We start from the raw sequence: 25,267 nt of genomic DNA, 5'->3' as shown, positions 1-25,267 counted from the left end.
TTAAATAGAGTGACCGTTGGCATGGAAATGGAAATGAAAGCGCGGGTTGCAAATTTGCCAACATGGCAGATAAGATTCTCCAGACCGAAGCCGTTACGAAACCATTACATAGAGCACTTTTAGACAGACTTCAGATTACAGACTGCAACCGATGATTTGCAAGTCAATCATGCTTTCCATTAGACATGTTAGAAACACTTTATAATAATAAGGAAGAAAGAAAAGAAAGTGTGACCAGGGTATCAATTTAATCATACGACTTTACCGTGTTTACTGACAAATGTAAAACTAAACTTACAAAATCGTAAAGGGTAATGATAAAAACACCGCATCACGACTCAAGTGTTAATAAACCAATACGAATGTCTGCTGTGCAAATGAATACGCGTAATTTATTCGACTATGTCGGATAATATTAGTCCTTGCCCTTATTTCTCACACCACTCTTCGCCATACATACATTCTCCCAGCCACATTTCCCTAACATAATATGAAATTTAAAAAAAAAAGAAATTTATTTTGTCAGAGGCGACGGCGAGGTTCGAACCCACGCTGCACTGAGCCGCTATAATGTACTCCTATACAGTATTGTACTTATATTTTCTTGAAAACCCTCTCACTCGGTTATTTTAAAACGGTAACCACGCTTCCCTAGAATGTACAATAAATTAGCATTAAAATGTATCTTATTCTAACAGCAAGCGTTTCTAAAAGGCAGTATGGCGAAATGTGGTGTACTTATTTCTATTGTTACTGTAATAAAGGCAATGGAACCATGTTTGTTGTTGATTACGAGAAGTCGCTCATCCAAAGGTCTGATATTTCTTCGTTTGAAAGTGACAGGATCCACAACTTATAACTTCCCCTAGCATTTTTTAAATAGATAGCCAAATAGATATATAAACGGTAAAATGTCTCTGTTGTTTTTTACATCTGAACCAATTTATAGCGTCATACGTCATTATGGCGTTCAGTCAAAAATGGCTACACATACCTCCTTACATTTCGTAAAACACTTTTTCCCTTTATATCAAAGAGTGTCAGGGGATCCTACATATATTTGCTTCCATTTTTCATTACATTCTAGCAACAGGTACTATCGTCAACTGAGCTACATGTAAAAGTATCCATGCTTGTTAGGCCTTGTGGTAACCAATAACAAACATAACATTTACATTTACATTGTTTACTTTTCATATTAATCTTTACATTGTTAACTTTTCATAGATAATTAATACCACAAGAGATTTGATACAATGAAGTTCAATAGGATGCTTCAATACCCAGATTCTAATAACCAGGTTGTTTTGGTGGTTTTTTGGCCGTCAATGCAATGTGCGAGCAGTGTGGTGTCATGTTCACTCACACAGCTGTGCTAACCGCAAGTCAACACAGTGGCGTGGTGGGAAGTGCTTAAATCATCCTCTGGTATTGAATATTGCAAATTGGGAGAACGAAGGAAATTTAAAAACAACCTCTGAAGCGCCAACCGAATACAATGTCATTTATAGTAAATATCAATTTAATTATTGAGCCATTTGATGACGTTCTTAAAACAACGCTTACAATCACATAGATCCAGAACCATTTTTTAAAAACAATGGTTAAGACGCATAGAGCTCAAAATGTTTACGGTTTATCGTCACGTTCAGTCCCGTACAGCAAGTTTATGAACATAGTCAACTCACGTATTGATATGCAACAAATAATTATTGTAGACCTTTTATCAGTTTTATCAGCATAACAAGTTCAATGAACTGTATTTAGTCTCTAAATATACCATCCATGTCATGGCCCTTTATCGTCTCCAGCTTGGATTTCAGTCTTCTGACTACATCAGTACATGGTGTTATATAAAACTACAAGGTTCATTTCTTTACTACATCGGCGAGCAAGGAGCGAAGCAGCTAAGAAAGCCTACGGTTATACTTAGTGTTTACTTTTTCTTACAGCTTTATTTCTTACGCACTGTCAAAATCTGTGGCATCGACCCATAACCTTATGCTTCAAATGACTTCCTGAAACTATGTTGCACATCTTGTTTATAGACGATGCTGATAAGAGCAAAAATAGTTTCAAAGCAAAAGGAAAAACAGCATAATATACATATAACGTACATTTGTAAATATATGTAAATCGCTAGATGAATTTCCGGATCATGTGAAAATCGTTTCCTCATGAATTTGAAATGTTTTATATATACCTATGAATCAAACATATATCAAGTATTATGTGTCTGTTGCTGTTGCTGTTGCTGTTGCTTAGTTTAATAATTACTCCCCACATGTTAAAATGTTAACAAATTTGCATATGGTAACTTTACTGTGGATAAGTCAATAAAGAAATAGTTTACAACATACAATCGGACCCACGATTTAAAGAAAAAGTTCAGTGACTCCCGTATTGTCTTTAATGATTTCAAGTGGGTTAAAATTGGCAATTGGCAGGGGCGAGAATTTGATAAGAAAGAAGCACTAAGTAGAGGTTGACATTTTGGTGTTTAATTTAATTGAAACTTAATCATTTGATATTCACTTGGTATGGATGGAATGTTGTCCAGGTGCAACAGGTGCAGTGATTGTTTTATTCAAAACACAAAGAAGCCCAACTCACATAAAAAAAAGTATACAATATCGTCAGTTTTTCAAAACTCAACAAACATCGTCAAATTTTCATTTCCCTATTACAAAGTATATTTACGATTACTTTTATATGCATGTATTATTTAAATCAAATAATGTACACCAGAGATGTGAGAAACTAAAGAGCCTAGCTTAACAAAACAGTTCAATATTTAATTCCTCCATCCATACTTTTACTCATATCATGTCCTTTTGAATCGTTTTCAGCTTGGACAGCTATCCAAAGACGACACAGTATTACATTCAAAGATTACGATCGTTTCTTTGTTTCACAGGGAGCAAGATAGTAAAGAAAGCCTAAGGTTATACTTACTGGGTTCTTTTCTTACAAATCTATTTTAGAATTTCTGTTGCATTCACCCCCTTTAACTACCCCCATGATTCAATTGGCAAATGAGACGATGTTGTATAATGAATAATATATAATAATATAATATTTTTTTACAAATGGGCCCCTAGATGACCTTTGACCTCGGTTGACATCACATCAGTATCATCACATACCGTAAAGAAACAAACAGGCAGGTGACTTCCCAGTGACACATATCTACGTCAATATTGTTCATTAATATTTATATCAGGCTTTTGAGCGATACAATAAAACTGTATATTGTACAATATTTTCAAAATACCCGGATACAATACAATATTTTTTGAATATTGTACGCGTATCGCCTACGCGTCGCGCGTTACCATGGTGACGACACCAACACGCGTCATGATACAACAGCACAACAATACACTACAGACATCGTAACGGCTCACATGAGATTTCGTACTGTATAAACAAGTGAAGTCACAAACTTACATATAGATATATAATTATTCCGAAATTGTCTTTGGAGAGTAAAGAGCAGGTCAAAAGGTAAGCTTACATTACAATACACATTGGGTAAACCCGGTGGCTAGGTAATTAAGCTTAAATTTTCATTTTACCGCATAGCAAAAGCCTGATATAAATAATAATAATAATATTGAATGGCTTATTTTCGTGTGATACAAGAATATATTGCACTCGATAGAAATATTGCACTCGTCTTCGACTCGTGCAATATTTTTCTATCTCGTGCAATGTATTCTTGTATCACACTCAAAGCCATTCAATATTATCTAATTATGGCTTTAACTGGAATTTACCTGGGCGTGCACTGAAATGACTGTTAGTAAATCGGGTTAATAAAAGATCTTCTAAACAAACGGATATTAAATATCATCAATATGTTCCACTATGTACATCATTGCTCGAAGTAAGTTAAGAGTTAAGTAATACCGTCCTATTAATGGTTCAAATTCCAAGACATACACAACCATGACAACATATTTAAACGTAGACTAGAAGAGTGAACTTACTGTTACTTGTTGAGTCTTTCTGGAGTGGGATAAATGCGTCACTTGTTAATCAAGAAATTGTACAAAATAATGCACTTGTATATTTCTGTACAATTTCACTCCCAACAAGTGATACGCATTTATTAACGTATTATTATAACAGATATCGTATTAAAAATCTGTTGGTATTGAATTACCAATTAAAGCTAGTAAATAGTTCAGGAAAATAGGTTATGAGAGATTTCAAAAATACCAACACGTCAGTTTACATGACTTGAGTCTGTTTCTTTACCTACGGACGTCTCTACACGCAAGAAACAGTATTATCTTAAGGGGAAGCTCTTATGCGGTAAATCAACACTTGCAGAAAATTGAGTTCCTATATCCACGGTTTGTCCCAAGCCTATTGATAAAGCTACACTGCCATATATTTGTTCTAAAATCATCCACTGGGGTAGAAGCTTGACTTGAGAAATCAACGCCAGTAGCATGGGCTGGCTTTGAACTTATCGGTATATCTTCGACAATAACTCCATATTTACTGTTAGCAGAGAACTCTTCTTGGTATTCGATCGTTCAAAGAAGAAATATGTGGGAAGTGTTTGATATGGACAGATAATGTATAAATCAAACTTGTCTCTGAGCGTTTGAATGAACGGTTTCTAAAGTTAAAAAGAAGAAACAAAAAGCACCTTGAACTCATTCTTACCGCAATGAAGCTCCTGCGTTGCATATGAATACTTTTAAGGAAGTAGCTTAATGTAGACAATATCTCAGTTATTGTACTGGTAAGTTTAAAACAATTGTCGGTTCAATGATTCTGGGTAAACATGGGTCCACCCGCCCAGTTGCGTAATAAAACGTCCACAATCAGTTTATGCCGTGTCAGTTGGATGGAAGCAGGGAATGCTGGGTAGGATGGATTGCCCTATTTGAAAATCATATCAAAATTAATCAAGACATCTAAAATGGTAAGAATCTTATCTCTATGAATACAAATGGCAATTTAAAGGAATATTTCAAATATGTTTTGTACCCTGCCTATTGATAAACCTACACTGCCATATAATTGAGGTAGAAGATTGACTTTAGAGACAAAAACTGGCTTGGCAGTAAACTTGTGATCAAACCTAGATATCGAGAAAAGTCCAAGTTTTATCAAATTAGAGTAAAGACATCTTTCTACCGGGAAAAAGTCGATTCTAAAAGCAAGAATAAATGCGATAAAGTAATTTTTGGATAATATTTTTGCATTGCTTTTTAAAATTTTCTTACAAAGATATCATCTATAGAGTTGCTTGATAAGAAGACATCTTTGGATCAGAATAATGTCTACATTTTTGTTATTAAAATCAGAATGATCAAAATCTATAGAATTAGCATATAATGAGTACCGTGGTGTGGAAGGCTGACTCGGAGAATCATACTACTTTTTCACTGTTATGTTGCGAATCTTCGTGGTCTAAATTACATTAGCCTTTAGCAATCCTGGAACCATGGCATTTAACATATGTGGCGGGAGCAGACGAAGAGGGGGGAATGGTGTGTACACCCCCTAAATTGTTGCAAGGGGGTCCCTACAAATTATAACAACAGAAAAACAATGCAATAATTGTCCTATACATTTGCAATTTAGTACCAAAACACGATGTATTGGGCCCAAATAGGGTATAATTGCAAAATTATCCGAGCTTCGTGCGCACTGGCCACCGAAATAGCAAAACACACCTTTGGGGTTAAAATAGTCTGAAATTGAATTAAAAAGTCCCAGTAAAACCTTGAACAAAATATGCTCGTGACCCCTTAAAATTTAATGCTTCCGCCGCCATTGGCATTTAACAACATCTTCTACCTGTTCTTACCTCTACGAGCGTTTGTGCTGCAGACAAATATTTTGAAGGAAACACCAAGATGAAGAAAGTCAACACTGCCAGCAAAATTGTCTGAACTTTAATATTTTAGGTCATAGTCTGGGTGCAGGATTATTAAAACAATTAGACAATTATTATTAGGCAGTTTTTGTGAGTGACGTGGATGCATGGGACGTCATACATTATTATTATTGGGTCAAATGTCATAAGAGCGAGAAATATTACGTAGGAGGGCTTCCTCTTTTTGAAAATTATATCACATTTTAAATATGTTATTCGACTAAAAGTATTAGATATTAAAGGTAAAAGCTTTTAAAGACGGGAATAATTTACAATGAATAACGATTAGGGCTAAAGATGATGTGACCAACAATGTTATTGTACTATATAAATTAAACATAAATGCACGCCATATAATATTAGATTATGCTTATTCTTGGACAAACATAGATGATACAAATAACGATATTCTATTGTCATGGCATAATGACATTATCATGATTATTAAAAAGACCGACGACTTTCATCTTTGAAAGTAAATATTACAAGCTCAATTTAATAGTCAATGTCTGCGCGAATATCCTTTGATTGGGTCTCATGAGACTATAATTATCTACAAATGTCTTATTCTTAGTGTTATCATTGAGATGACTAAACGAAGTCCGGACAATGTTCTCTTGATTTCTTACAAATTAGCGTGATTTCTTATCAGATATACAAAAGGTATTGATCTAAATGAATGATGGCTTCGTGTCCGTTTTGTATCGGATTAAAATGTCTTGAATTGACTTCAGCAATGCTACAATGCAATAGCCGGTATGTAATAAAAGTTGACATTTGCCCAAAATGTCAGTGATTTAGCCACAGACAGACCCCGGGCTTTATGTTTCTTAATGTCTAAAACAGACATAATTTACCATGTTTTTGTTCTCTGCCGTTTTAAACACATTCTTTCATTACAAGTTTAAAGACCTGCTTTTTGCCAGATTTTTGCACTGTCCGTAGTCTATTTCAATTTTAAACTTAATGCTTTTTTTATTTTATGCTTATGCTGTTATGTAATCAAAAACTTTGTTTCATTTATACATGTATGGTTTGATAAGTACAGCCTTTATGTGATTATAAATAAATGACACACAAAATAATATACACTATATATGGATCAAAGGTCACCTTTCATTACATACTGACTGATCCTCGTATAGCAAATTAGATTGACAAAATGAACTACCCAGTATCTTTATGCCGATGCTAAAATTTCTTAACGCGCCAATTAGTATGAATTTTGAGTGAGACCGTCATAATTTGAAGTAGTATGTGTTACATTCTAGAACTCATTTCGTGAAATCCAATTTATGCTCATTATGTAACACGAGTACTTGCCAATTACCACTTCAACGGCATCGACGTAATGTAATAGCAAATTTAGATACAGTTTTAAGGGCTGGGGTAGCGACGTTGGTCAGGGTAGCCCCTGTCGAAAAGTAAAGATGCCCTACACTCATTATCATGTGTGATAACTACCATGGGTCAGTACATGCCATGTATACTCTTTTTTTACTAACTTTTATATCTGGTCAGATTTTTGGGGCAAATTAGTGAAAAGCGGTTTTTGCACATTTTTCATTAAAGAGAAATGTCAGAAACAATCGCTGTTGGACAGTTGTTATACATACATACACACACAATTTCAGTATGGTTTTAGCACCTGCGAGTTTTCCATTTAAATATTACAGTTGAATTTGTCTTCCCATTTTAGCGTTTTCTGTCGGTTTTATGTATGTACTCGCATTAAGAATCATTTTTCACAATGGCATGCTCAAAATTTTGTTTTGACCGTCGGCATTTCGTGCAAACAATATGCACATTACAACCGAATTTTATTCAAGTCACTCTCCGTGTATATTTTGGTTGCTACCGAAGTTTGCAAGTGATAAAAACAACTGGTACAAGAGACAACTTGGACTTATTTAGTTCTCCGTAAATCTTCTTCGTAAATTATTGGGTGACAAATGTCGGTTTCTGGGGTCCATTTGGTAATTCACATTTTCTTACTCACCGTGCTGCACCTATGAAACTTGACGCACATTTCTGCTTCTTTAGCATACTGCCACAACGTCCCATTTTGGAACTAATCTTCATTGAAAATTACCAAACATTTCTTTTGAATTCCCACGATTTTGGCAAACCATCCATTTTAAATCCATTGTTGCCAAAAAATACATCGAAAAGTTGCCCAATCCTTTCTATAAATATTGGCGCGGAGAGAGTTTGGGCTGCTTTGGGCTACTAATCTAATCCTACAGCAACCCTGCACGGCAAATTAGATCAGCTGACATGTACCTGACCGGTCAGGTGCATATCAGCTGATCCAATTTGCAATTTAGTCTCGTAGTCTCATATACACTGTTTTTACCCGTACAAATCAACTGAAGAAAAAGCGCATTGTAAAATCGAATGTCTCTGTGAAATTTATATACTGTAACGAGGTGGGATCAGCTGTTGGTTTGTTTACTTCTGCTCCGATCAGATATCAGATGAGATGTTCGTTCAGTGAAAATTATAACTATGCAGTATGTCATCATGATGACTGATGTGAAGTGACATGATATTTTACGTTTTAGTATAAACCACGCCACGGCGCGGCATGCATGTTGTTATATTGTAAGCTTTCTAAAATTAGTAAACTGCAAGTTCCTGGTTTTGTTCAGACATGGCATGACTCATTTCACATGCCCTGTAGTTGGATATTACATGAGTGTCAACATTTTGCAACAAACAAGGCTTCACAGTTAAAGCCATATATAACATTTTCATACAAAATAGATTAGCATTTCTTTGCCATAAAATGTTACTTTTACTGTCAGATATATCCCTTTTATTTTTGATCCGAACAACTCACGACAAAGCAAAGAAAAAATTGAAATTTACTACCAGCGCATCTGTCGCCAATACGTACCACTCGTTCGGTCATGTTATGGTACAACCCTTTGGGTAGATCACCGTCCTGCATGCCGTGTACGTACTGTGTGTCATGAACATCGTGTATGCGTACGACTAATAATTCCATCGTAATAATAAAAAACGCCGGTTCCATCGTTTTATTCAAAATCTTGGATTTTTGACAAAACTACACAGCACCTAGAGTCTTGATTTTTGCAGAGTATATTGGTTTAAGGGGGTACACCCCTGCCAAATTTTGTGCCTATTTTTGTATTTTTCTCAAAAATTATAGCGCATTGGTGACAAGTAAGATACGTATATTATAGGGGCAAGGACTACAACTACTGCACTGGAAATTTTATTTCAGCACAGACAATAGTTGTGGAGTTACAGTCAAAAATGAGGGAAAACCAATATTTGATCAATAAATCAATAACTACTTACTTTGAGTTGCTGAATTTTCAGTACAGTAGTTGTAGTCCTTGCCCCTATAATATACATATCTTACTTGTCACCAATGTGCTATAATTTTTGAGAAAAATGCAAAAATAGGCACAAAATTGGCCAGGGTGTAGTACCCCTTAATAAAGTACAATATAATCGTGTAAAAATGAATTTTAAAAAATCAGCGAGGGCGTCATCCTCAGTAAATGTTATAATATAATATGTCTTTAAAGGAGGATTTCGTGATCCTAGCATCCTCTTTTTATGACATTTTTCAGTATATATCCACGAAAAAAGCTTATTCCCAAAATTTCAGTTGATTCCGATTTATTTGCGAGTTATGCATGATTATGTGAATTACACTGCTCCATAGGCCACTGTTGTAATTTCGTTCTGGTATACCAGATGGAAATTCAAATTTGACGATATTTTTGCTAAACGAATTAATCTGCAAGAAATTTTTGGTACATAAACATTATGTAGCCAGATGTTTCCAGTGGTATAAAAATTTCAACTTTTTGGAAACAAGTGGGGATGAGGCTGTGGATCACGAAATGCCCTTAAACAATTAGATACACCATCTGCATTGGTCATCCACCATTCATGTCCGCAATATATAGCTCAATATAGGACCCATGGATGTGGGACGGGGATCTCAGCATGTTGTCATTGGCAACTCCATGTCTGAGCCATGCGCACTTCAATTCGGCCTACCACAGCGATCGGTGTTGGGGCCGCAGTGGTTTATGATCTTTGCTCATCCAATTGCTGACATAGTCAGAAGGCACTATCTGCAATTTTATCTTTACACAGATGACACTCAAGATTTATTTTGCCTATAAACCATGTGATTCTTCTAAAAGTATTTCTCAATTTTAAGCTGGCATTGAGGAAATCAGACTGTGGATGTGTGAAAACTTTCTTAAACTTAATGACACCAAAATCAAATTTCTCATTATCAGCTCAAAGTCAAAGCATCAGAAATCTAAATTTCCATCATTAATAATAATGTCATCGGTGATTCACAAATTCCACCTTCTTGTGATGCGCAATCTGGGTGCTGGGATGAGGGTGTCATCTTTGACTCTGACATGTCTCATAAATTGCAAGTTTTGTCGTCTCTCAAAGCTGATTATTACAAGACACTGAAGCCAATGCTTGAATAGCCCATGGGATACCAGTACCACTAGCCAAGCCAGAATGAAACAAATCCTATCATAGTACTTTCGCTCCAACAAGGAAACCTCTTCACAAATGTGCTATGTACAAGTAGACATGGGATACCATTCCTGGTGCACCTGTACAAAATTGGTGGTGTGTATTTCACTAAACTTTTAACACTTTGACGAAGGCTTCATCAATCATTCACAACTTTATACGAATGCCTTTTTACTAGATGTAAAATTACAAAGGGTGAATGGTCCCTGTAGAAAATTCTTATTTATAGGCACTGCTTATTGCTTTTAGACACTCAAATATTGGGCACACTGAATTGGGCATACTAGTATTTAAATCATATACCGTATTCATTCCAATAAGCGCCCAGGGCGCTTAACAAAGTCATTTTGGGTGGGCGCTTATTTTTTACCTGGTTTACCTAATTTTTCGTAAGGGGTGTTCATTAGAGACAAATTTATGTATGTTATAAAAGGGTCCTGAGACGTTCTAGTAGCTTTTCTGATGTAGAAAATGTATTGCAAGTTTACACAGGACTTGTAGTCCTCCAGCTATTTCACCGTATCGACGTCTATCTGTCACTTCAACACTGATGGTACCCTTTAGCAAATTGGAAATTTCCTGGGTGGGCGCTTATTGGGGCACGGGCGCTTATTGGAACGAATACGGTACATGTATTCAGATACTCTCACCTCCATAGTTTTATTTTCAAGTAAGAGAGTTAATTCCAAGTGCCCAATAATAATCTCATGAATGTTCACATGCAGATTTTTAAAGGTCTGCAGCTGCTACGTGTATCTGCAAATATAATTTGGTAATTTGAAATGTTTGAGCATGAGTTTTGTTTGCCTAGTAAGAGTGGGATTAAAAGTAAAAAATTATCTAAACAAAATGTCTGAAATTATTGTATTGCTGTATGTGCTATCTTCTTTTCATATATATCCACTCCTAAGAAAACACATGCACATGCTGCAGAAATGACACTCCTTTATATTGTTTGATGGGAATTCATACTATCAAACAGTTATAATTGACAATCCAGATGAACCTAATACAACACTACTCCTTTATATTATTGGGATTGCCTTTTAACCCATACTACTCTATTTGTCTCAATATTTGAGTGCAAATTGTGAGTGCAAACACCACTCTGACCTCCTTAAATGTATTGTTTGAGTTCATTTTATCACGTCAATGAATTAACATCATTGTTATCAGACGTGTAGCTGTAGGTTATAGGAACAGTGGGGGCACAGCCTTTGCAATGCAACCGGCATTGAAAAGTGTGGGAGGGGATACCAATTTTCACCCCAAGAAATTTGCCTTTCTAACCAGGATATGAGTTACAAACATGCAGCAACATGCATTTAACACAGGCAAAAACTGGGTGTGTATTTTCAAATTTAGGTGTGTAAACAGTCTTCCTACATGGCTGGCTGCATAGTGCATACATGTAAGCCCTTGATTTGATGTAACATTTATATAGCAATAGTCCTTCACCACAATAGGTACACACAAAATTGTGATTTTTTTTTGGACTTAAAATAATTTTGACTCTGGACACTCGTGTACCGACGATCTGTGATGTACGTACTGATGGTCCATGATTACCCAGCAAACACAAAAACGTTTTAAAAACGTTTTAAATAAGTTATATTTTGGCTTTTGCAGGCCCGTACGCAGGATTTTTTTTGGGGGGTGCTGATTTTGAAAAAGTGGACTTTTTTTCCAAGGGGGGGCGATTTGGTGAAAAGTGGACTTTTTCCCAAAAATTTGGACCTTTTTTGACCAAAAAAAACATAAAAACCTCATTTTTTTACTCGCTACGCTCGCAAATTCTTACATTTTGGGACTTTTTGTATACTTTTGGAAATTTGGGGAGGTGCGGTCGCACCCCCCCCCTGCGTACGGGCCTGGGCTTTTGGTTTAGGTAAAAACGTTTGTCTAACATTAAAATGTCGGGTTATATAAAGGTCATGATAACGTTTTAAAACGCTTTGTATGAAAACACACTACAACAATATTTTTAAATGTTTTCAAAAAATGTTATAGTAAACTATTTTTGCAAACATTTTTGCCAAATATTGTGTCAATACTTAAATAACATTATGTTAAAATGTTTGAACCCAGCAAACACAGAAATGTTCTTAAAATGTTTTTTCAAAACCTTGTAATAACATTTAAATATCGGGTTATATAAAGGTCATGAAAACGTTTTTAAAACGTTATTGAAAATATTTTGGGCAAACATTTTTCGCAAAATATTTTTTCAACCACAAAATAACATTCTGTTTAGAATGTTTTGTGTCAAGTTTTCAAGAATCTTTTTGGAATGTTATTAAAACGTTTTTATACCCTTTATATAACCCGACATTTAAACGTTTTCTGTAAAACATTTTTGTTTAATGAGCAGTAGATTATCAAAAAATGTTTTTTAAGGTTATGAAAACGTTTTATACTCTTAATATACCCTCTATATAACCCGACATTTAAACGTTTTCTGACAACCTTTTATAACCTTTTGCGAATGATGTCGAAAACGTTTTGTGTTTGCTGGGTAGGGGAGGAGCACTGGAATTGTTACAATGGACCGTATGGAACAGAATAGTTACTGGTTATACAATAAATATTGATTGATCTATATTAGGAAACAGTGAATTCCATTACCCCCAAGTTTCACTGTAGAATGCAGGCATACACTTTTCCCTTGGACCTCAGTTGTGGGAAATCTACCTAGGCCCAAACTCTCCAGACCACCTTGGGGCAATAGTTTGTACAATTTCTATCATGAGCAACTAATAAATTGTATTTGTACTATAATCAGGCCTAGAAACAATGGGGAATTCAGGAATCGCATTCCTAAGGAATTTGGTAATCTAGAGGGAAATTGTGCTGTTTTTTTGATAAAAAAAATACATAAATAATGGTGGTAAATCCTGATATTTTGGAGGGAAATAATTTTTTTCCAGGCCTGTGTATAATGCCGCTAACCTCTTGGTCATTTGGGTGCATAGCATAAATGGGAATAATACAATGAAGACACTTGATCACAACCTTGTACTTATCATAATCTTTTAATATAATTCATCACCATTTGTAATAAATATACATTTGTTGAACATGATTACTGATATTATTAAAATTACTGACATTATTTCTGTACATATCATATCCTTATGAACATGGCAGAGTGCCAAATGACAGTTCATCATAATATAAATTGTCCCCTTTAACAGGTGAATTACAATTGAAACAGACTCCTGTAAGGCAAGAAAAAAATTATGGGCCCGAACGACCCAGATTTTGCATTTTGGGAGGTTATTTTTTTATTTGGGGGCCAAAATTTATTGATTTTCACTGACAATTTTTGAAAAGTATTCAGAACATTTTCAAAATATCTTTGCCAAAAAAATAGAACAAATTAATTCTTGCCAAATGTTCCAAGCTTTTGGTGATATTTGGGTCATTTTAGTCTCTTGGAAAAGCAGTGCTAGACACTGAATGTGTATTGTATAAAGAAAGCTTTAAAAAATATAATTAATTAATTAATTAACAAAAATAAAAATCCTGACCAACCCTATCATACTTGAGAAGTCCATCCACCAGTAAAACATGTGGTTTTTTTTTCATCCCTAATGGTTACATGTTTGTAATGTACATATCCCATGAGTAGGGGTTCTCAGATAATGCTTGGTACACATGCCCTTTCCAGAAACCTATTCAAGATTATAAGACAGTTTGATTCTGATAACCCTTAGGAGTCATCGCGGGACTAGCATGGATACCAAAACAAAATCCAATTCGCCAGCAAAGTGGTTACATTTTTGGTAACTGGATCACACATCTTTTGGAATTGGTGGTACATGCCATAGACTTTGTGTTTTGATAATTTCGATCGTGGTGCAGAACTCAAAAGCGTGATCCAGTTGGCATAGTGATAATCGGATTACACATCACTTCGCTTGACACCATTTTGAAGAGACTGTGTTTCCTTTAATATCAGGAAAAATATCATTTTATGTCTCAGAGCTTGCACAGATCTAGAAATCAAGTGAAGAGTGCTATTTATCCCTCCCCCAATTCAAACTAATCAGAATAAGTTACATGAATTCTTATAATGCGCAACATAGTTTCGGTAATTGAAAGTGTCATTTTAGAAGTTCACAACACATATTCCAACAAATGCTTCAAACATTTTGACCTACGTTTTTGTGAAAAGAAATGCGCACTGCAAGATGAATATGTGTGGCAGCTTTGAGACATACTTCTTTTAAGCCTTAATTTACATCACATGTAGGTAATTTACTCTACTTCAAAAGGGATATTTGAAGGCTACAAAACATAAAAGTTTGATCTTAAAAGTGGATGGTCTATGGAAACTGAACATCCCTTGGTGAACAAGACTCATATTCAATAAGGAGTCTTGTCAAGAACCACTGCAGTCCCACCCAAACCTTTTCTAGCTGACAGCCTAATGTTAATAACCCCAATAGAAACTCTCTCTGATTAATACCCAGGGGCCACTAAAGTTCCACAGTGTACACATCCATTACCAAAGATTTTCAAAACATATCCTTTAAAAACAGGATTTGTCCTTTTGAGCAAAATACACCCCTTAACAGGAATTTAACTCGGTTGCGCAACAAATTTTCTCCCTAAACCAGATAGTACCTGAAAGATACCCTTAGGAGTATTTGTTCGTAAAGATACCACCCTTACAGGTTTATGATAAAATAAACCCTAGTACATGTTTTTGTTTATAATTTTCTAATATGTATGTTAGGGTTATGTTCCTTATACAAAACATGCAGTGGAAACTCGCTTTGTGAATAGCGGGATCATTAAAATACGGGATTTGCGTTCATTATCTGAAAAGGACCCTTAATTCGCATCTTTCTGGGCACTCATGTGTATATTTGGAAACTGCAGTTGCTCCTGTGAATTAATATAAGAAGCTTAAGGGGTACTACACCCTGCCCAATTTTGTGCCTATTTTTGCATTTTTCTCAAAAATATAGCGCATTGGTGACAAGTAAGATATGTATATTATAGGGGCAAGGACTACAACTACTGCACTGGAAATGTTATTTCAGCACAAACAACAGTTGTGGAGTTACAGTCAAAAATGAGGGAGCCCCAATATTTGATCAATAAATCAATAACTACATGCCTTGAGTTGCTGAATTTTCAGTGTAGTAGTTGTAGTCCTTGCCCCTATAATATACATATCTTACTTGTCACCAATGTCCTATAATTTTTGAGAAAAATGCAAAAATAGGCACAAAATTTGCTAGGGGTGTAGTACCCCTTAAGAGCTAAAACTGTTTGTATTATTTCTTCTTTAAACTGGGACACAATTACATGTAATCAGTTAAATACCACAATAAAAATACTGTAAAATACATGTATGGGCTTAATTCTCACTGATACTAGTACCAAAATCTCCAATCTGAATGAAGAAAAAGAGGGCCTTTAAACTGATTACAGACACATTATCTCAATTATCAGTTATCGCTTGCTTGTTCATGTACGTAATATGAAAAACTATCAACATTTGGTTTAAATTGGGTTTGCAGAGGCCAAAGGCTGTGAATGTGATACATACCCATACACCTGTGACCATTGCTATATTGTTTCATACTGCATAGGAACAAACAAGGGATACTCATTTTTATAGTAGATAGCTGTACTGATCATCATTGATAAAATATGCCAACATTACAAAACAGCAAAGTTGGAATTAAACTTACTGTCAATCAAACTCAGAAACAGTTTATGATTTGTCATCATATGGTTTAGTGTTTCACTTTCACACATATAAGTTCATCTTCAAAGTTAGGTTTTAGTAACAAGAAACTTCTTTTGCTAGGGTGAAGTGTCTGTGATTCCATTTCTCCAGGCACCAGATGAATCAACCTCACTTTGGTGTGTTTTTAAACCTATCACAGGCTGTGGTGAGTTTAATGATCGTCACATGCAAAAATATTAATTTCTGACTTTTATTATAAATACATGTTTGTTGAAGCTCCTAAAATAAAATGGTTAATTCAAACCATGCAATACACACAAAATGCCCTTGTCAGCATGCTAAACGCACAGAGGAGCATGCACTGTGCTGAGTGTGTTACACTATGCAGTACGCTCTGTGCAATACAAAAATACACTCATTAATATGGCAATTACTTGACTATCAACAATAGCATTGATATAACTACTAATGATAATACAGATACTAATGCCTACAAAAGGGATATATAGAGGCCCTGCATGAAATTATCGATTGGCTCCAAACAAAGGATTTGAGCCGGTGTCCTTCACCGTAGTTATGGCGGAGTGCAGTCCATTCAGTCAAATGTTGTCATCAACCTATTTGATCGTAGTCATGGTAGTGCAGGGTGAGACGAACTGTCACGGTAGATTGCAATCATGCTTTTGTTGAATGCATTTGAGGAGTCCGCCATATTTACGGGATGATACGTCACATGCAAGCCCTCTATACAAGGTATAACAAAAAAAGTTTACCATTAACTTTTGGTTGTAAAGTTGACCAGGTGTGTAACCAGATATATGTGGCTGCTAAGGGGCTGTTATTTTCTTCGGGCAGGGAGGGGTCATGATTATGTTGGTGACCACAGTCAATTTTTATGAACCCCCTCCATCGTGGGCTGAACATTTTGTGGCACCCCCCTCCCCAATTTTTGGCAGAATATTTTTATGACCGCCCTTCTGCACGCATACCAGAAACAAATTTTCCCAAAAAAGTCAAGAAAATGTGTGCTTGATGGAAAGGTGAGCACAGTACGGAAACATTTGTCATTGTAACTAAAGATGGTGCAAAATGTGTGGTGGAGAGTGTAAATATGCATGTAGGGCAGTCCGGCACCCAAAATGTTTATAGTCACATGCCCTTACACTCGGTTTCAGAGAAGAATGGCAGCTTGCTCAGATTGATGCGAGCACCCCGTTAATGAGGGACATATAATGCAGAGCTTTGTTTGTGCCAACCAACGTTTTGATGCGTAATCGGCCAATCAGATTACCGCATCTGTTGTTATGATTGTCAGACAATTGAATCAGCCAATCAGAACCCTACTTCCCTGATTACACTGTGCACACTCTCAAAATGTAAACAAGTGCTGTTCTTCTTTCACAGAAACTGTAGTAATTTTATAACCTCTCTATTTTTGGTATCTCCCTATTTTTGGTATAAAAAAAATTTGACCCTCACTATTCTTTGGTATACAATTTTTATGACCCCAAGTATATTCATGAACCTTTCTTAAGAAAATGACAGCCCATGAATTCACAAAACAGTTGTCTTTAATGTAAAGGTCATTCAGCATGTTTAAGCCAACCTGAAGCATTCAACCTTGTTCACCTCAACTACTTATATTGTCATTATTGGAGGTCAAGCTTCACCTCAGCTTACTTTCACCCTTTGCTCACAAATGTAAAGTCATCTTTCACTTTATAAACCATGCATCAAAAAGGTTTTCCATTGTCTCACTATTCATGCGTTCAATTTGTCACCATCATCAGTTCACGATGATGCCTGATGAAAGCAAAAGCCAAGTTTAACCTTGATCATATGAATGCTTTTAATAGTTCAAGCTGCTCCTAGTAGCTCATTTGACAAATCCAAACTTAATCATTGTAAAGCAGTATCCAAGAAGAAGAAGAAGAAAGTGGTGAAGCTTGGTGTGGCTTGAGGAAAGTAGTTCAAAGTTTTGTAGGATAGCAACCCCTGTAAATTTATTCCTTATTTTTAAGATGCCGGCTTTTGTAACAGTATCCACATCCAGTTGTGAAGCAAGTGTGAAGTGTGTGTGCTGTGGACAGAACAAAAATACAATTATTATTGACATATACATATACCTGTGTGGAATTCCTAAAACACTATTTCCAAATCAATGTGTTATCTTTAAATTGTCAACAAGAAATCAAGGGCTCAGCAACACAACATCTTAACTCAAAATACTAGTTTGAGTGTACTGTGTAAATACAAACCATGATGTAGATATGATTTTGTGTCCATTAAAAGTAGGCACTGACAGCTTAATTTTCATATCAAAATCTCATTTTCACCACAAATGGAGTTAAGATACTGTGGCGCTTTAATTGGGGGGTGCGCCACCACAGCCCCACCTTTCCCTGGTTCCGGAGCAACTGATTTTGCTTCTAGTTATTTGTATTAACTGCAATCCACAAAATTACCAAGTGTTAATTATGGTATTTACCTATATAATTCCATGTTTTACCCCTGTCCGTATGTACACCATGCTTGCACTCATCGTGAACTTGGGATGTAATATTTTGCACACAAGAGAAAAAAGCCATATCCCAGTAAGGGCCAAAATTTATCTCAGTTTTGATAAGCAACTATGGCAATCAGAGACATGCACAGTGGCGTAGCTAGGGGGCAGGGGTGACACATGCCCTGGGCGCCAGGTTTTGAAATGATGATAGATTAAAAAAGATGTGGATGAAAATATAACTCAACATAAACCAAATAAAATACCGGTACCTGTTATTATGTTTGTTTTTGTAGTGTATCTATTGAGGTACAAGCTGTGAAAAGTTTGTATCCTTGCCCTGGGCACCACAACCCCATAGCTACGCCACTGGACATGCAACATAAAAAGAAATATATACTGGAATAACTGTTCTTACCTACAATGGCTTTCTGGTGTGTGCCATTCATGGTCTTGTTTGATCACATCTAAATTCTAAACCTGTTCTGCACCACTGTAAAAATCATCCATTCTACATAGTTCTGCAAACTATTTATGTCTTTTCCATATCCAGTATACTCGGAAACACATTGAACACTGCCATGCCTGGAGTAAACTCTGCCATCTGGAAGTAGTAAAACAGTAAAACAATTTGGTATAATTATAACACTTACTGGCAAAGTTCAGTGGGCTATCATTTTCTTCGGAAGGGGGGACTCAAATATACGGGGGGTCAAACATTTTAGCCTTTTTAGGGGGGTAAGGTGTATTGGTAGTGGGGGGTCATAAAATTTTGTTGCCGAGATAGAGGGGGTCGCAATTGTATTGATGCCGACTTTTTGTAAATGTGGGGCCCCCTTTCCGAAGAAAATGACAGGCCCCTAAAAGATTGAATGGAAGTTTAAAATGTTCCTCAAATTTATTTAGCTGCCAAGGTCACACAAGTAGCCCACTGTATTCACCATAATTAGTTCCCCTCCCCTAATAACCACACCTAAATAAACTTTTGAATGACAACTGTACAACTAAATCAATCAAATGTCTGAATAAAATCACCTTCTAAACAGTGGTGGCACTAGGGGGGACATGTGGCACTTTCCCCAAAAATATTTTTCCCTCCACTTTTAACTCCAATATTACAAACATTACCACTTTTTGTGGTAATTTTGTGCAAACTTTGTTGATTTTGATTTAATAGTGATTTGATTTGGATGAATTGTATATTTTAGAGCAAATTGCCTAGTTTGAATATTCTAATAGTTGAAGTGCAATTTTAACAACATTTTTATGCGATCGCCCGTCGTGATCGGTTGTGTTTACTTCTGAACGTCCATTGCTTTACACTGTGTCATGCTTCATCAATTACTAATTAGTAGATTTTGATTGCCTTGAGTAACTTGCAATGGATCACTATTATCACAATGGTAATTTTTTCCCAGGATTTCATTTGGCTGTTCCATCCCCAAGGTTCTAATTCTCTAAAGGTTCATCCCTCAGAATCTTGAATTTTTTTTAAGAGGGATCCTCCTTTTCTCAAGCACTGTTGGAAAAGACCGAAAACTACTAACAATTTTATATTTTCCTCCCCCCCCATCAGTTCATGAAAATGTTATTCTCTCAGTCGATGTTGTTCCATCCAGTGCTCTACCCCATTTCTCAGTCTGTCAAATGGGACACCTTGTGAAATCCCTGTTAGTTTGTACAGGGCCTTTCAGTTCAAGTCAATTTTCTCCATGGAAAAAGCTCCAATTTGCTTAATTCCTTTTGTAAATATTAGGAATTTATTCCCCTGATATTAGAAATCAAACTGTTTGAATTGTTTTACCAAGAGGTACTAGTTATTTTGTGACATGTTTTGTGACTCCCCCCATTTGAGTACAACATAGTTATCCATGTCCAACTTAGTTTTGTCAGCACAGACTGTTATCATACTGACATTTTTTTTATAGAATACTTAGTCTTCACTAAATCACTAGTTGGACTATAAGCAGTCATGAAACACGTAGCGGAAGAGCATTGGGGAAATTGCTGCATGCTGTACGGTAATTATTAATAATTAATTTATATTATTGTAATAATGTTATCATTATAAATAGGGGTAGGTTAAACAGCCTTTTAAAGAGGGTGATGTTTCATATTTCTTAGGGAACAGGCTTATTTGATGCAGTATGATCTCCTGAACATTTTGACACCATTTTCATCCAAATCGGCCAAAAAATGAGTTGGTGCCGGCCAAAACAAGTATTTGGACAGGGGGGTCTGTGGGGGGTCTGAAAATCAATATTTTCAACAATAATCATTATTATATGCCTAATTCTGTTAAATTTGATGCTGATTTGTATGTATTTTGCTTTCTAATCAATAGGGGAAATCACAAAACATGCCATAATTTATTAAATAAATACGGTACCTCTTGATCAAACAATTAACGTTTGATTTCTTGTAGGGGATTTCTTATCAGAGAAAGCAAATTGGTATTTTCTGTGCTGAGAAAATTGACTTGAACTCGCGGGCAAATTTTTATGACCCCCCTATCGCGGGTCAAAATTTTTTATGACCCCCCACCTTCCAAGTACACAGACTCAAGAAAAATTATTTGTTGCTGGAACTATGACACAGAGAAAGTGTGCGGAGCGTGTTAAAACTGTTATCGCAAGCGTAAAGAGGGCGCGCGGAGCGCGTAAAAATTTGCATAGATTGTACGCACATTTTGATTACGGTACAAAGTCATAGAATGCGCACACAGCGCGCAAAATTTTTGAGTCACCAGCCCTTAATAATTCTATAACCCCCCTATTTTGAGTGTTAAAAAAATTATAACCCCCCCTATAGTTTTGGTCTGAAAATTCTATGACCCCCTGTATTTTTGGGACCCCCCTACCGAAGAAAATGCCAGCCCCCTAATTTGAATGACTTACATTGTATCCTTGACTTTTAAGCAATTTATAAATAATTTTCATTTTTGTACACTTACGCTGGGATCATTGAATGGGTCTTTAACAAGATTTCCCCCCTCCTTGTTCAACAAAAAAATGTTGTGTTCCCCCCCCCATCCCCCAAAAATTTTTGGTACCCCCTCAAAATGCCCATCCCCCTGTCGTAACAAAATAACGATCGCTCTCTATAAGTAGGTATCAGAGGCAAAACTTAGTTAACACATTTGCTTGTCAGCCAAATTCGCCTAGACCGGGGCCCAAACACAATAGATATTTACTTAGAAATGTAAAAGAACAGCAAGGTCAAGGAAACCTACATAAATATGTTGTCTATACTTCACTTGACCCAAATATATGATTTTTTTATGGTGATGAGACACTCGCACATGTAATTTCCACATAGGAAAGCTGCTATCATCATGAGACTAAGATCTCGAAACACCACCGAAATGCTGTTTTGTTAGCTGAATCTTTGACAATATGTAACTTTGCTACGGAAAGTAATATGACAAAAAGGTTTCAGTTTTGGCTTTCTTTATATACTCAATCAATGGCTTTAATTTGATATATAAAATGATGCAGTTTGATGGCAAATTTGAATTCATCTTTCATACCTACTACATCATTACATGTATAATTAGTATGCTATTTATACATGTACTATAAGCGCCAGGTGAATTCAAATTTGCCATCAAAGTGCATCATTTTATATATCAAATTAAAGCCCTTTTGAGTAAAGAAAGCCAATTAACACTGAAAACCTTTTTGTCATAGCACTTTCCGTAGCAAAGTTACATCTAGTCAAAGTCAAAGATTGACTTTCATCAAAAAGATTCTGCTAGCCAAATTCCCCAAAACAGCATTACGGGGTGTTTCTAGATCTTAGTCTCATGACGATAGCAGCTTTTAATGGAACTGCTATCAAAATCCCTCTGAAATTCCATGTGCGAGTCTCTCATCACCAAAAAAAAAAATCATATATTTGGGTCAAGTGAAGTATAGACAACATATTTATGAAGGTTTCCTTGAGCAAGCGGTTCTTTTAAATTTCAATGTAAATTTGTATTGCCGGTTTAGGCCATTTTGACTGACTAGCAAATGTGTTAACTGAGGTTTCCCTAGACTCGCTGAGTCTCATGGACGCCGTTCCTATGTCCATCAGACTCGTATTTCCCATTTTGGATGTCAATGGGAAATACACACTTAACGATTTGCGCCGGTTAGAAACTTGAAAAAAAATCTTTAACATTTTACCAATGTATATAAAAGTGTAACCAACCTTATTGTGCTTGCTAATTTAAGACTCGGTTGAAACAAAATTAAGGATCGAATGCATTTTAGTGTCCAAAAAAAGCAAAATTATCGTCAAAGTTCTGCCGAAATCGGCACCCTTGCGAAGGGTTCAGAATTCGAATCGGGAACGAAAATATCTGATCTTTGCGATCAAAAACACAAAATTACAACTTTAAACATACTATTGGCAAAAGACATTATTACCAAACAATATAGAATAGAAAATTTGACATCATTTTCTCAAAATATTGAAGAAATTTGCTCACTAGACATCGAAAAAGTACGCAATCCAATTCCCGTTCAAATGCGTGAGAAACTGAAAGTGCATAATCCCGACTAGGTTTCCCTGTCATACCTAGAGACTCATGCTAGTATAAGCTTAACTGAAAACACGTCACACTTTGATATTTGTAGAAGTACTTACTTCAAAAGGCTATATAGGCGTAGCTGCTAAAGACGCCTCTTTCTTTCTCCATGATCGAAAAGTAATATTGGTGGATGAATTTCACTAGAATTAGACAGAATAGCCGATGATGCTTTACGGGTATCAGTACAGCCAGTACAGCCCGGTGCTGCGTGCAAAACAACATACCTTTGCAAAATATGATATTTTGCATATGCAAAATTACATACTTTCCAAAAGTATGTAGTTTTGCATATGCAAAACTACATACTTCGGCAAAATATGTAGTTTTGCATATGCAAAATATCATACTTTACGGTCACTATGAAAAAATACAAGTTTTGCTGGGAAACCGCGTGCAGTTCGTGTTTGTGAATAAGGGCGCATGTCACAATGATTGGTAACTTATATTTTAAAAGGCAAAATATAGCGGACTGTGTATGTAACAAATGAATTAGCAATATCTGTATCTGTCTCCACAATCCTAAAGTATTAGGCTACATACGTATAATATAAATTATTCTTTGAAAGTAGAGAATATTAGAACAGTGACCGGATGGATCCATTCTGCCCCTAAAGCGGCCGATACCGAACAACACATAGGGCCTACACGGCCTTGACATGCGGTTGTCTAAATTCTGAGGATTTGCATGCTCATGCTGGTCAGGTAGAAGATAAATAACAGAGTGTCCTTCAGCTTCTCCGTGTTTGGTCAGACCTACCGTATAGGCGTAGGCTGCATGGGGTGTATCCTGCATAACTTAGTGTTCTTGTTCAAACCTGAGACTAGTATACCTCAGGTTCAAACACATGTTTCACACTTAAGTGTACGCTGCATGACTGTATGTTTCTGTTTTCAGGAATGATTATCCTAATGTCTAATAAATAATGAGGGACATTACTTTGGTGGTATGCACCCTTACAACACACATCGCGCGGTGTTTCTTTATGCAAAATAAAAGTTATGCAAAACATCATACTTTGTTAGTATGTAGATATGAATGCTATACCGGTACAGCTGAATTTTTGCTCATATAGTCTCTGCATCAGCGGCAAGCAGATAGAGGGAGCGTAACCAAACTGGTTGCAGAGGAGACTATGTATAGAAAGCCAATGCTGCCATAAATATCGTTTTTAATTGAAAGAGATGAAATTCCCCTCAAATTCGCATTTCAAAAAGGAAATTTATAATTTTATCTTGCTGACCTGATAGTTTATGATCCATTTAAACAAAATAAGGCAAAACATTTTTTTGGAAAAAATTTTGGAGGGGTCTTGGGCCTAGCCCATTCTACCTCCCTTAACACTTAGGTTAATTTACTAGTGTGAAAAAAGTAAATTAATTTTGGTTACATCTTATTGAAGTACTGTTACCATCTCGATTGTATCGTAAGTATTACGTAAAAAAAACTTTATAGTGGGATAGAAATCAATTGATGTATTGTTCACTAATGAGCACATTTCGTAGCAATCAGTCGTAACGTAGAATTACTTCCAGCAAAACATATTTCTAAAAGGCCCAAATTATAAAACCTCATTTCCCTGGGAGAGACCATAGCCAGACGGTAACCTTTAAATTTTAACCTTGAAGGCGTGGATAATCTTGCACAGTGGCGTAGCCAGTGGGGGGCCAGGGGGGCCGGTGCCCCCCCCCCCCTCCCCGCCATGGCCGTCGGTTCATGTAAGGCTGTCGGTAGACGGAAGGCGTTGTTGAAAAAAAATTGGGTTAACAATATATTATTTTTCACACAGGGTGACAGGAAAAGGGGGGGGGGGATTTGTAAAGAAAATGATGACAAATTGTGAATTACACATAAAAATGTTAGTACCGCCTATTATCCTTTTGTTTTGTTTTATTTTTGTTTTATTTTTTTTTTTTGCTCTTCACTTTTTCAAACCATGCAAAAAAAATTTCGGTCAACAAATCACAACTTCCGTCGGTAAAAAATATTTCCGTCGGTGCATTTACAAGTTGTGCCCCCTCGGTTCCAAAATCCTG

The 25,267-nt window shown here is 36.1% G+C and overlaps 1 long non-coding RNA gene across 1 annotated transcript; it reads right to left on the bottom strand.

The window, feature by feature from the left end:
- Positions 1-17,392: 17,392 nt before the first annotated feature.
- On the bottom strand, positions 17,393-23,429 carry LOC140157319 (uncharacterized). The gene is made up of 3 exons (XR_011859667.1): positions 23,290-23,429; positions 19,076-19,261; positions 17,393-18,234 (listed from the first exon to the last, which is right to left on the bottom strand). It is a non-coding gene; the product is annotated as an uncharacterized lncRNA (long non-coding RNA).
- Positions 23,430-25,267: the final 1,838 nt, after the last annotated feature.

This window comes from Amphiura filiformis, chromosome 7 (genome assembly GCF_039555335.1).
Source record: "Amphiura filiformis chromosome 7, Afil_fr2py, whole genome shotgun sequence".
Classification (NCBI taxonomy): Eukaryota; Metazoa; Echinodermata; class Ophiuroidea; order Amphilepidida; family Amphiuridae; genus Amphiura; species Amphiura filiformis.
Note: the sequence above shows the minus strand (reverse complement) of the source record. Positions and strands in the feature narration are given on the sequence as shown.